The sequence below is a fragment of the Pongo pygmaeus genome, chromosome 17 (genome assembly GCF_028885625.2).
Source record: "Pongo pygmaeus isolate AG05252 chromosome 17, NHGRI_mPonPyg2-v2.0_pri, whole genome shotgun sequence".
Taxonomy (NCBI): domain Eukaryota; kingdom Metazoa; phylum Chordata; class Mammalia; order Primates; family Hominidae; genus Pongo; species Pongo pygmaeus.
The window spans coordinates 69,873,426-69,885,951 of NC_072390.2; the positions used below are offsets into that span (position 1 = coordinate 69,873,426).

Genomic DNA, 12,526 nt, shown 5'->3' on the forward strand with positions numbered 1-12,526 from the left:
AGTAGATTAAGGGTATAAAATTTTCAAAATAAATCACAATCAGTTAATTAAAGTAAGGAAAGACTTTTATTTGTCTTATGCTAGAATGGATTGAAGACAGCTTACAGGTGGCATCACTCCAAGAGGAAGTATTTCCTAGACAAGTGCCTTTCAAACAGGGCTCCCAGGGAGGAGGCGGAGGGCTGCTGAATAGACAGGGCTCTGCCACCTCAACTTCAACCACCCCAGCTCTGCTTTATTCTGTCTCACACACTGAATTTTTCCATGAGGCTTTCTGTGAAGAAAGAGGGTTCCGCAGCTGAAAGAGTTTAGAGGCAGCCTGCCTAGTCTCATGGCTCCATTCTGCCACTCTGTACTTGTGTGACCCCTGTCAAGTCCCTTAACTTCTCTGTGCCTCAGTTTACTTAACAGTAAAATGAACATAATATTAATTATTAACAATAATCAATGTGGGGTTGTTCATGAGTTAATATTTGTCAAGCACTTATAGCAGCACATTTAATGTATAATAAATGATTTGTACATATTTGTCAAACAAGTACATAAAATATGAAACCATTGTCCACAATTAAGGCTGACATGCAATCTGGGTGGTTTCCTTTCTTCCAGGAAAGAAGCAGGTTATATTTTAAATAATCTGTTACTGGGCTATGAAGGAAAAATTGCTTTGGGGGACTTTAAGACTAGCAAATCCGTGGTACAAATTCCTTATTGGTAACGCACCGATAATTTGTCAGTTTCTTCAAACAATGATGCTAACATCTTTTGAAGAGTTTACAATCTACAAAGCAATGCACACACGTTATTGTGAACTGTAATCCATGTGATAAACCAACACACCACCAGGCACCCAGGAGAATCTAACTAAACCTTGTGCTCTGGTTAATGACATGAGAATAGCAGAAGTACTACACAATAAACACAAACGAATGCCTGTGATGGCTTGAATTGTGTCCTCCCTCCAAATTCATCTTAAAGTCTTAACCCCCAGTTCCTCAGAATGGGACCTGATTTAGAAATAGGGTTTTGCAGGTGTAATTAGTTAAGTAAACATGAGGTCATACTGGAGTAGGGTGGATCCCTACTCCAGTATGACTGAGGGATCCACCCTACTCCAGTATGACTGATATCCTTATGAAAAGGAGCAATGTGTCGAGAGATTAGAACACCAAATGCCCTGTGAAAATGAAGGCAGAGATGTAGCAATGCTTCTACATGCCAAGGAACACCAACAATTACTAGCAAACCACCAGAAGCAGGGGAGAGGCACGAAACAGATCTCTCCCACAGCCCTCAAGAGGAACCAACCCTGCAGACACCTTGATCTTGAACTTCTAGGCTCTAGAACTGAGAGATAATCCATTTCCCTGTTCAAGCCACTCCATGTATGGCACTTTGTTAGAGCAACCCTAGAAAAGGATTACAGACACTGTTTATATTGTAGAGACTGTAACAAGGGTGTTTCCTTTCTTTACTTAACCCTTGATTCATTTATTGAGAGAGTAAATATTTATAGAAAGCCACTATGTTAGGAACTGTGGTTACAGGGCTGAGCCAAAGACCTTAGTTTCGTAGGATTTTCAGTACAAAGGGAGAGACAGACATTAAGCAAATGAGTAAATATAGAGGGAGTCTAAGGGAGGCTGTGATGAGTGACGTGAAGAAAAGCCGATCATGGAACCGAGGGTAAAAGGAGGTGCTGTTCTAGATGAGCAGTGAGGGAAGCTGATCTGAGGAGGTGGTATTTGAGCAAAAGATGAAGAAAATCAGGTGCAAGCCACGTGGCTCTCTGGGATCTAGGAGAAGAGAGTTCCAGGCAAATGGGAAAGCAAGAGCAGAGGCTGGCATGTGCCTAGAGCAGTGTTTCTTTCTTTCTTTCTTTTTTTTTTTTTTTGAGACAAGGTCTCACTCTGTTGCCCAGGTTTGAGTAAAGTGGCGTGATCTCTGCTTATTTCAACCTTCACTTCCTGGGTTCCAGTGATTCTCGTGCCTCAGCTTCCCAAGTAGCTGGGATTACAGAGGTGCACCACTAAACCCAGCTAATTTTTTTGTATTTTTAGTAGAGACGGGGTTTCGCCATGTTGGCCAGGCTGGTCTTGAACTCCTGGCCTCAAGTGATCCACCCACCTTGGCTTCCCAAAGTGTTGGGATTATAGGCATGAGCCACAGCACCCGCTCCCTAGAGCAGTGTTCTCAGAAAACCACGGCACACAGCATTTTCTTTTCTTTTAATGTTGCAGGACCTTTTTCTTTTTGATCTAAACTTTTTGAGGCTTCGTTTGCCTAAGGAGTTGTCTCCTTGGCCACATTAAAACAGGTCTAGCAGTTGCTATTACGGATCCCCCAGAATTGAGGCAAAGACAGAATGAAGCTGTCAGGTACTGCAAGGTGTAAACAACTGACCCCAGGTCAGCCCAGAGAAGGGACAATGAAGTCTGATTGACCGCACAGAGGTATCCTCCACTCACGTCTGGGGGCTGCTGATTGAAAAGCACCATGCTGGATGTCTGGCAGGTTTTGACTAGCTAGTGCTTGAATCTCCTTCCCAGATATGCTGAGGCACCATCTGTATGAGTCTTGCAGGAAAGGTCTCTTACTTGTTCATGCTTACTCCCTGGAGCTGGGGCACAGGGACAACACCTAGAATCAGCCAAAGGACAGCTCCCACTGGAAGTGCAACTCAGGGAATGGCCATCTGGCTGGTTGGAGCTGGAGGCAGTGGAAATCCAGTCATTGTTCAGGAAAGGGGAGGAGTCTCTGACACAGAGTGGTGCTTCATGTCCAAGTGGCAGGAAATTCAGTGGCAGTATCCAGCGGCCAGTGGACAGTGGCTATGTCAGGAGGATCCTAACTCCTCATCCCACAACCTGATTTCACTGGTGTCCTAGCATATGAGATCCTCCCATTTTCCAAACCTAGTTTTTCAACATTCCCATCAATTCCGGTAGCTGCTCTATATCCTCTTAGTAAATTCTTCTACTATGTCAGCCAGAGTCAATTACTCTGGATTGCAATCAAGAGCCCTGCTTGGTTTTAGCACAGTTTCTGAGTTTTCAGGTTTTCGTTTCCTGGTTCTAAGAGATTATTTGTTCATTTCTGATCACTATTTTATAGAGCTTGAATATTAGAAACTGAAAAAGTAAGTTACTACAAAAGTGCCACAAGGATAATTCGGTTATATGAGGGAAAACAGTGAATGTATCTCCAAACCCTTGATGAGACTAACCGTGTCCTGAATACTAAATAGCACACCTGTTCTGTAGCTACATTACACAGCACAATGGTGACATCCAGTGTCAGCTGGCTAAATCTCAGGTGACTGTGCAGTTTACCTGAAAACGATGCACAGTATACGAAAGACATGCATGTTACACTGTACCCAAGTTCTGTTTTCAAATAAGAATCTAAGCTTTTGCTAAGCAGAATTAATTTTATTCAACTACATGCTACTCATTTGTATATACACATATATTATAGCCAGTGCTATAAAAAATTCTTAGATATAAGATAAAAGCTATTTTGGAGGAAAAATGAAATATTGGTGTAAACACAATATACAAATATGTACTATTGACAAAACATGTGCCATTTACCAAATAATTTTTCATATATTGCCAAAATTAATCATTACAACACTGTGTTATAGTTATTATCTTCAGTATATATACATAAAATGTAATAAGGCACAAAAAAAAGGATGTAAGATTTTCAAGGTTATAAGAACGTCATCCACTGAACACAAATAGGTTGACCCCAAATTCAGGTGTCTTTTTAATAAAATAGTCTATCCTCATAGTTCACTGGCATAATTTGAAACATTGAAAAACAGCTGAAAGCTTCAGCCAATGTTCAGTTCAGCAACTAAACTGCAAAAAGGTGCAAAGCACATGCATCCCTTCCCATCTGGGGAAGAGTGGGAAGGAGGGGCCAGGATTTGTTAAGTGAAGACTATATGCCAGGTAGGGTATGCTCTCTGTAATACTTCTCACATATGCCCTGAGAGGTTGGTATTATTATTCCCATTTTGCAGATGAAGAAACAGGGCTCAAAAAGATAAACAAAGATAACTAGTTGGTGACCATTGGATCCCAAGCCATGAGTTGTCTGGCTGTTTCTCATGAGTCTGCTAGCTCCTTCTAACTTATCACTTTGCCTGTGCTACATTCTGAAGGAGTTTCTAAGCCTCAACTTCTTGGGCCCAAGATAGCTTAAGAATCAAAGTTTTCCAAAGTAGGTCATTAAGTAACAGTCACAGAACTCCTGATGGGAGGTCCCAGGTGTGTCCTTCAGGAGCCTGAACAGATGTTGTTGTCCCAGTAGATTTATTCCATGAACAAAGGCAGTTTGGCTTCATGGCTTAAAAACAAGGGATTTGGACTCAGTTGTTCTGCCTACAAGACTCTGTTCCACTTCCTCACCAGTTAGGAGGTCTTGGAAAATCATTTAAACTCCCTAAGCCTCGGTTCCTCAACAGGAAAATTCAGATGAGAATGCCAACTTTCTCAGTTATGTGAGGATTAAATGAGATAATGCATGAAAAGTGCTTAATGGAGCATCTGACTTCGTGCACATTAAATTCATATTAAATCATAATGTTTATACTCACAACTTATTGTGGACATTTGCTTGTAGGACATGATTTGAAAGCGTCAATTCCCAAGCTTAGTTTTCCCCTTACTATTCCTTCCTTACCCCATCAGCCAATTATTCCTCCTGATTTGAACTTCTCTATGAACAAGTCAACCCAAAAGCTGATTAACACTTGCCAGTCAATAAAATATAAAAGGAAGCTGAGGTCAATGACATATGTCACAGTCCCTTGCAACATTTACATGATGCCCTTTTAGAAAATGTCATTTGTGGCTCTATAAAATACTTTAGGAGTGAAGAGCCCAGGAATTTATAAAATACCTACAGTTTTCTGAGCTTGTCCTGGATTATTTTAGCTTGAACATAATTTATGTCATTTAAAAAAATTATCCAGCAAGGGGAAAAAGAGAAACCATACCAGTTCTGGTGAGGATGTGGAGCAGTTGGAACTCCTGTCTGTTGCTGATGGGAATGGAAAACGTGGAGCTGCTGTGGACAACAGCGTGGCAGTTTCCTATACAGTTAAATACATAGTATACAACCCAGAAACCCCATGCCTTGGTATTTATCCAAGTGAGATGAAAAGTTATATTCCCTAAAACCTGCACACAAATGTTCATAATTGCCAAACACTGCAAATAAGTCAAATGTTCACCAACAGGTGAATACAGCTCATCATTAAGAAGGAACGGACCAGGCACGGTGGCTCACACCTGTAATCTCAGGACTTTGGGAGGCCAAAGTGAGCTGATCACCTGAGGTCAGGAGATCGAGAGCAGACTGGCCAACATGGCAAAACCCCATCTCTACTAAAAATACAAAAATTAGCCAGTTGTGGCGGTGCACGTGTGTAATTGCAGCTACTCAGGAGGCTGAGGCACAAGAATCACTTGAACCTGGGAGGCAGAGGTTGCAGTGAGCTGAAATTGTGCCACCGCACTCCAGCCTGGGCGAAAAGTGAGACTCTGTTTCAAAAAAAAAAAAATGAATTATGGATACACACAACAACATAGATAAGTGTCAAATGCATCATGCTAACTGAAACAGCCAAATTCAAGGGGCTACATATTCTATGGTTCCATTTGACATTCTAGAAAAGTAAAAACTGTAGGAATCAAAAGGGATAGTGGTTACTTGGGACTGGCAGTGGGGGACAGGTTAACTACAAAAGGAACACGTAGGACTTTGGGGTGGGGGAATATATCTTGTTAGTGATCATGGTTCTATGATTATAACAATTTCCAAAAACTTACAATACTCTATACTGAAAAAGATGAATTTGTACATGTTATTTAAAAAATAGTAATCTGGCAGGATCTAAAAAAGGCAATGCACAATTGAGATTTCAAAATCCAAGAACCTTCACTGATTTTATCAGAAGTAACTGGAAGCCAAAATTAATTGGATTTGTTTTTCTTCATTCAAATTTTTGACCCCAAAAGAGTGTAAATGATTATATATATACATACACACACACACACACACACATATACAGAGAGAGAGAGAGAGAGATAGCAATGGAATCAGGGTTGTTAAAAACAACAGGCGACTGGGCTGCTGATTCTAGCTCATGCTACATGACTAGTCAATTAAACTTAGCATTCAGTAGGACAGAAACAAGGAAAGCCTTTTAAACATTTTTTAAAACTTAATCATAAGCACTGTTTATTAAAGGTGATAAAGTAGAAGGAAATATACAATAATACATTAGAAATATAAGAATATTTCCAACAAGCTTTAAATCTAATTCATGAACCTAGAACTTCTTTTCTCATCTACCCTTCCTTTTCTAATAGCTTTCTAGATGCACAATATGTTTTCATTCTTCATATTTGTCCATCTGCACATACACTGTTTGATCAATGATGAAAATATCTACTTATTCAGGGCCTGAAACAGCCAGGACCCTTCCCTCCCCTCCCCTCCCCTCCCCTTCCCTTCCCTTCCCTCCTTCCTTTCTTTCTTTCTTTTTTTTTTTTTGTTTCAGACAGAGTCTCACTCTGTCACCCAGGCTGGAGTGCAGTGGCTCAATCTCAGCTCACCGCAACCTCCACCTCCCAGGTTCAAGCGATTCTCCTGCCTCAGCCTCCGAGTAGCTGGGACTACAGGCATGTGTCACCACACTTGGCTAATTTTTGTATTTTTAGTAGAGATGGGGGTTTACCATGTTGCCTATGGCTGGTCTCAAACTCCTGACCTTAGGTGATCCACCCGCCTCAGCCTCCCAAAGTTCTGGGATTACAGGCGTGAGCCACCATGCTGGGCCATGACCCTACTTTTCATCAACACCGTCGCCCACCCTCCCACACCATGAAGATGTTTGACTTATCCAAGAGCAGCATCCTACCAAAATCCAGGTATTTATAGAAAGATAGAAGAGTTAGAGGCAGCTTCCCACTTTGGGTAAAACTAAGTTGCTTGTATCAGATGACAACAATGTAAGTGACCTCATCAAAATAAATAGCAGGTGCTTACAGCTCAATACTAATCAAGCCTTCTTTCTCTTGATAAACCAACATAGCTTGGTGAATGTCTCTGCCCTGATCCTGATCCCTGGAGTATATGAAAGTGAGAATGATGAAGGTGGATTCCTGTAGATGGTAAATACCTCTCAGGAGATACTTGCTATAAAATTGTCAGTATAAGGCTAGAAAAAAAATGCATTTGTTTTAGAATTTTAAAAATCCTTACCAAGGAAACAAAGGTGTATTACCAAACAAGATTGATTACTCCATCCAATCACAAACAGATCATCAAAACAGTAGTAGTATTCTCACCTAGGAGTTTTAGGAAGTTGTTTTGACATTTCAAGCAGAAAAAAACGAGTTGCAAATGAAGACATTCAGCTTTAGAAAACTATATTATTTAACCTACATTATCTTCTTTTCAAATTGTAGATGTTAAAAAAAAATAGTTTGCATTCTAAATTGCCAATAAAATAGACTTCAAAAGTTGGCCACAGTGGTTCACATCTGTAATCCCAGCACTTTGGGAGGCCAAGGTGGAAGGATTGCTTAAGGCTGGGAATTGGAGGCCAGTCTGGGTAACGCAGTGATACCCCATCTGTGAAAAAAAAAATTTAATTAGCTAGGCATGGTGCCACATTCCTGTAGTCCCAGCCACACAGGAGGCTGAGGCAGGAGGATCACTTGAGCCCAGGAGTTTGAGGCTTCAGTGAGCTAGGATCCTGACACTGCACTCCAGTGTGAGTGACAGAATACGACCCCGTCTTGAAAAACACACACACACAAAAACAGACCTCAAGTTATTTTGATGCTCTTTTTTTTCCCCCAAAAGGAACTTGCAATTTGAGTAGTAACTTAAAGGCACTCAGAGAGACACTGTCTTCTGTTTAGGCTCATAGAACTGACTAGATTTTTATAAAAGGATTTCAGTTCAACTAGAGAAATCTCCCTAAGAGGATATTTAAGCATAAGTTGTCAAGCATGACCCGCCCCCACCCCCCAAAATGCATTTGCCATAATAGCACAAAGCAAAGTCAGTGGAAATATATAAGAAAATAATTCTGGCTGGGAACTGCTATTCCAGTTTCCTGATTCCTAACAGAGGTATATCAAAAGTCAAAGTTCTTGCAAAGTTAAGAAGTTCCTTTTTGTTTGTTTGTTTGTTTGTTTGTTTGTTTGAGGCAGAGTCTCGCTCTGTTGCCCAGGCTGGAATGCAGTGGTGAGATCTCAGCTCACTGCAACCTCCACCTCCCAGGTTCAAGCAATTCTCCTACCTCAGCCTCCCGAGGAACTGGGATTACAGGCACATGCCACCACACACAGCTAATTTTTAAAAAATTATTTTTAGTAGAGAAGGGGTTTTACCATGTTGGCCAGGCTGGTCTCCAACTCCTGACCTCAGGTGATCCACCCTCCTCAGCCTCCCAAATTGCTGGGGAAAATTAGAAGTTCAGACGAGTCTCGCTCTCTCACCCAGGCTGGAGTGCAATCTTGGCTCACTGCAACCTCTGCCTCCCAGGTTCAAGCGATTCTCCTGCCTCAGCCTCCCGAGTAGCTGGAATTACAGGCGCATGCCACCACGCCCAGCTGATTTTTGTATTTTTAGTAGAGATGGGGTTTCACCATGTTGGTCAGGCTGGTCTCGAACTCCTGACCTCGTGATCCGCCCAGCTCAGCCTTCCAAAGTGCTGGGATTATAGGCATGAGCCACTGTGCCCAGCCAAGGTAAGAAGTTCTTAACATTGGTTTGTTGGACAGTTACACGCAGAAAACACCACTGCTTAATAGGAACCTGGATGTTTAACTCTTGGCATTCATATTTAAAATTATCATAGAAGAGAGTCAAAGCACCAAATAAGAGGTTGGCTCATATCAGTTATTCTCACATTATGCTACCATAGAAGCTGCACCAATGTATCTGTTTTACCATGCAAAAGTATTTGCAGAAAGGTCTACCAAATGGTGAACAAAATGTGGCATAGCCATGGCATGGAATAAATCCTAGTTAAGCAATAAAAAGGAACCAACTACAGATACATGTGACAACCTGAATAAACCTCAACAACTATTCTAACTGAAAAAAGCCAGATGCTAAAGACTATATATTGTACGATTCCATCTGTATGAAATGTCCAGAAAAGGCAGATCTAAACAGACAAAATAGATTAGAGGTTGCCTGGGGCTGGGGTAAGAATGGTGAGTGATTGTAAACAGGCCCCAGGGATGTTTGGGGAATGATGAAATGATCTAAAATTGGATTGTGCTAATGGTTGCACCATTCAGTAAATTTACCAAAAATCATTGAATTATACACTTGGATGTATTTTATGGTATGTAAATTATACCTCCAATAAAGCTTTTTTAAAAAAAATAAGGAAAAGTAAGAATAACTTGAATAAAGATGCTGTTTTCCTCGGGGTGGGGGGCGAATATAATTGTAGTCTTCTTTTTCTAATTTATAGCAAAAAATATAATTTAATGGATAGATTTTTTTCAGTTTTAAATTTTTTGTTCATTAATTTTTGTCTCTAGATTATTGTCATCCATACTACAAGTTTAGTTTTTATTTAATTTGCATGAAATTGATACTTAGCTGTTTTAAGTTAATATTTCATAACATTAAGCCTGGAACACATGATTCCTAAGTTCTTCCGCAACCTAAACAAAAGAGAAAACCACTGAGCAGAATAACACGCAAGCTCTTCTGTCATTTTTAGATTTGACTATTTAAATCAGTGTAAGGAAATATGTGATTTGAAACTAATCTAGTTTCAGTCACTGTCGAAATTGAATGGATCATTGATGTGGTCTGTAAATCTATAGCCTTGACTTGGGGTGGCCTGGAGGACTCCAATGTAGTAAATTCCAGGAGGATAGAAATGTGTCTTATTTACACAGGGCTGTGTTTGGCCCAGACCCCACTTCCCTTCCCATCTGGTTCTCCCACACAGAACAAAGTGTCCTCAATAAATATTGTTTCAATGAATACGTGAATAGGCCCACAAATTTACAGATGTACCAAATAGTTTCTAAAACTGAATGTACACACACACACACACACACACACACACAGACACACACACTCTCTCTCTCTCTCTCTCGTTTTCCAAACCTACATAAATGGCTGTTTTTGTGCTTAGTAAATGACATTCATTTAAACGTGTTAGCAAATTCATGGTAAAATTTTGCCATTATGAAATGTTTTCAATCAATAAATAGCCATATAATTTTGATGTAAATATCTCATTTCTAAAGATGAGAAACTACTATTTTAAAAGACTTACATTCCCATCAAAATCTTCAGTTATTTCCCCTTTCAGTCATTATTCCAAGCAAATATACACCCCATTTTTCAGGTTTGTCTAAATCTAGCTTACGTTTTTTAGCTTTGGCCAAAATTTGGATTACAACTCACCTTAAATGTTGAGCATACTGTAAACAAATAAGCTAACAAATAACATGACTATCAGTAATTCACAAAATAGCAACAGTATTAATTTCAAAAGTCTCTTTCTAGTTAGGACAAGGGATCAATTTATTTTGTAAATAACAAGAGGAAAGAACCTTCTTATGACGTCGGCCTTATGACGTCGGCCTGGGTCCCAGGAAGTGTAGTTGTTTTCATTCTTTCTGCAAACATTTGAGGAACCACACGGGGATACTCCCTGCCTTGGGCAGAAATTCCTCTGTGTCAGGGGTCTTCCCTCTCAAACTGGGAGTGAGGTGGGGAAGAGAGTGGGCAGCGGGGGAAAAGCGTAACAACAGCACCAATTGTGTCTGCCAGGGTACCTGACACTCCTGCCCAGCTCACATATCAGGAAAACCAGACTTCAGTAGCTCTGAATATTTAATGGCATTAGGTAAAATCAAAAGGACAGATTATCTCCTCCCTATCACAAACACAGAATAATTCCTTTTTGTATTCTGACACTTCATCCGACCTATATACACCAAGAAAGTGAAAGAGGTTCTGATTCCTAAAATAAAACAATCAGAATATAATGGGAAACAGGTACAGCTTCAGTTATGTTCAGGGCTTGTTGCGTGTTCTGATCCTTATATTGAATTTTGTCTTCACTTCCAAAAAGACTGAAAATTCACAGCTATGTTATCATCCAATCTAAAAACTACACTTGCACGGTCCCGTACTAATCTTTAATAAGATAAGAGTGTTCCTTTGTCTAGCCGCCTAGCACTCTGTAACTTCCAGCTCTAAAATCTCATGATGCTACTTAACATTAAGGAAAAAGTCAAGCAATGGGCTGCTCTTTTTACTACACCTGCAGCTGCAGAAGCCCGCACAAATGAATGAAGACAGCCACCTTCATTCATCTCTGCTCTTTAAAAAATGCGAGCGCACTGACCTGTCAAAGCCACCACCCTGGAGTTCCCAGGTCAGGGCGTTTACCGCAGGACTTTTCTCCATAGCCTCTGAAATTAGCAGGCAGAAATCGCGGGGATCCCTGACAAACGGATTGTATAACAACAACCTAAATAAATAATCAGGTGTGCGCCGGGCTAAGTAGGGGTTCCTCTCTGCGGAAAAGCAACTCTTCCCAATGGGGAAGAAACTTCTCGCCCAGGAAATTCGAGCCCAGAGCCGAGGTTTCCAGGGAGGATTACCTCTTCAACAAGGACCCTTTTACAGGAAATGTCCTTGATGCCAGGAACTCCGCTGGGGAAGCCGCTGGAAAGGCACCTGGACACCCACACACCTGGAGGGGGTGCGGGGGCGCGCCGCAGGGACCGGGCCCGAAGGTGGCCAGACTCGCCTACCTTGTGGGGCGCCCAGCCGACGCGGGGTCCCGGTGCTGCTCCTCCCCTGGGCGATCGGACCTTGGGGTCAGGGTCGGCTGCCAGGGCCCTGCGAGTGCAGCCGCCACCGCCCACAGGCTTGGCTCCGCCCCGCGGGGCGCGCCCAGGGCAGAGTCCGGCGCCGGTGAGGCCCCGGGGAGGAGTCGCGGCGGGACGCCTACGCCCAGCGCTGGAGAGCCAGGCTCTGTCCCTCACGCCCCTCGCTAGGGTGCTGTACAGGCGGGTGGGGGGAGGGGATCGGCCGCTGCTTTTCAGGAAGGTTCTATTTGCACCCTAAGTTTGTAAACTTTTGTTTTTGTTTTTTAAATAATTTTTGATTTTATTGTTTTTAGTATAAATTTATGGAGCACAAGTGCAATTTTGTTGTTTTTTTAAAAAAACTTTCTTTTGGAACTTAAAAAAAGTTGCAAAGATAGTAGAGAGAGTCGTCTATATACCCCTCAGTCAGTGTCTCCTAATGCCTACAGCTTCCATAACAGTGGCACATTTGTCAAAACTAAGAAATTCACATTGGGCCAGGTGCGGTGGCTCACGCCTTGGTAATCTCAGCATTTTGAGAGGCCAAGGCAGGCGGGAGGATCGCTTGAGCTCAGGAGTTCGAGACCAGCCTGGGCAACATAGCGAGACCTCATTTCTACTAAAAATGTTTTTTAAAA

At 41.7% G+C, this 12,526-nt stretch overlaps 1 protein-coding gene across 5 annotated transcripts in view; it reads right to left on the minus strand.

The window, feature by feature from the left end:
- Positions 1-12,054, minus strand: part of CCDC68 (coiled-coil domain containing 68) — a 58,527-nt gene extending 46,473 nt beyond the window's left edge. For 2 of the 5 annotated variants that reach the window (XM_054460513.2, XM_063653706.1), the window contains exon 1: positions 11,832-12,054. The gene's annotated coding sequence lies outside the window, so the exon portion shown is untranslated. Of the gene's footprint in view, positions 1-10,470; positions 10,565-11,831 lie in introns of those variants that run through there. The other 3 variants (XM_054460514.2, XM_054460516.2, XM_054460518.2) reach the window with 3 other exon arrangements.
- Between the last annotated feature and the right edge of the window lie 472 nt (positions 12,055-12,526).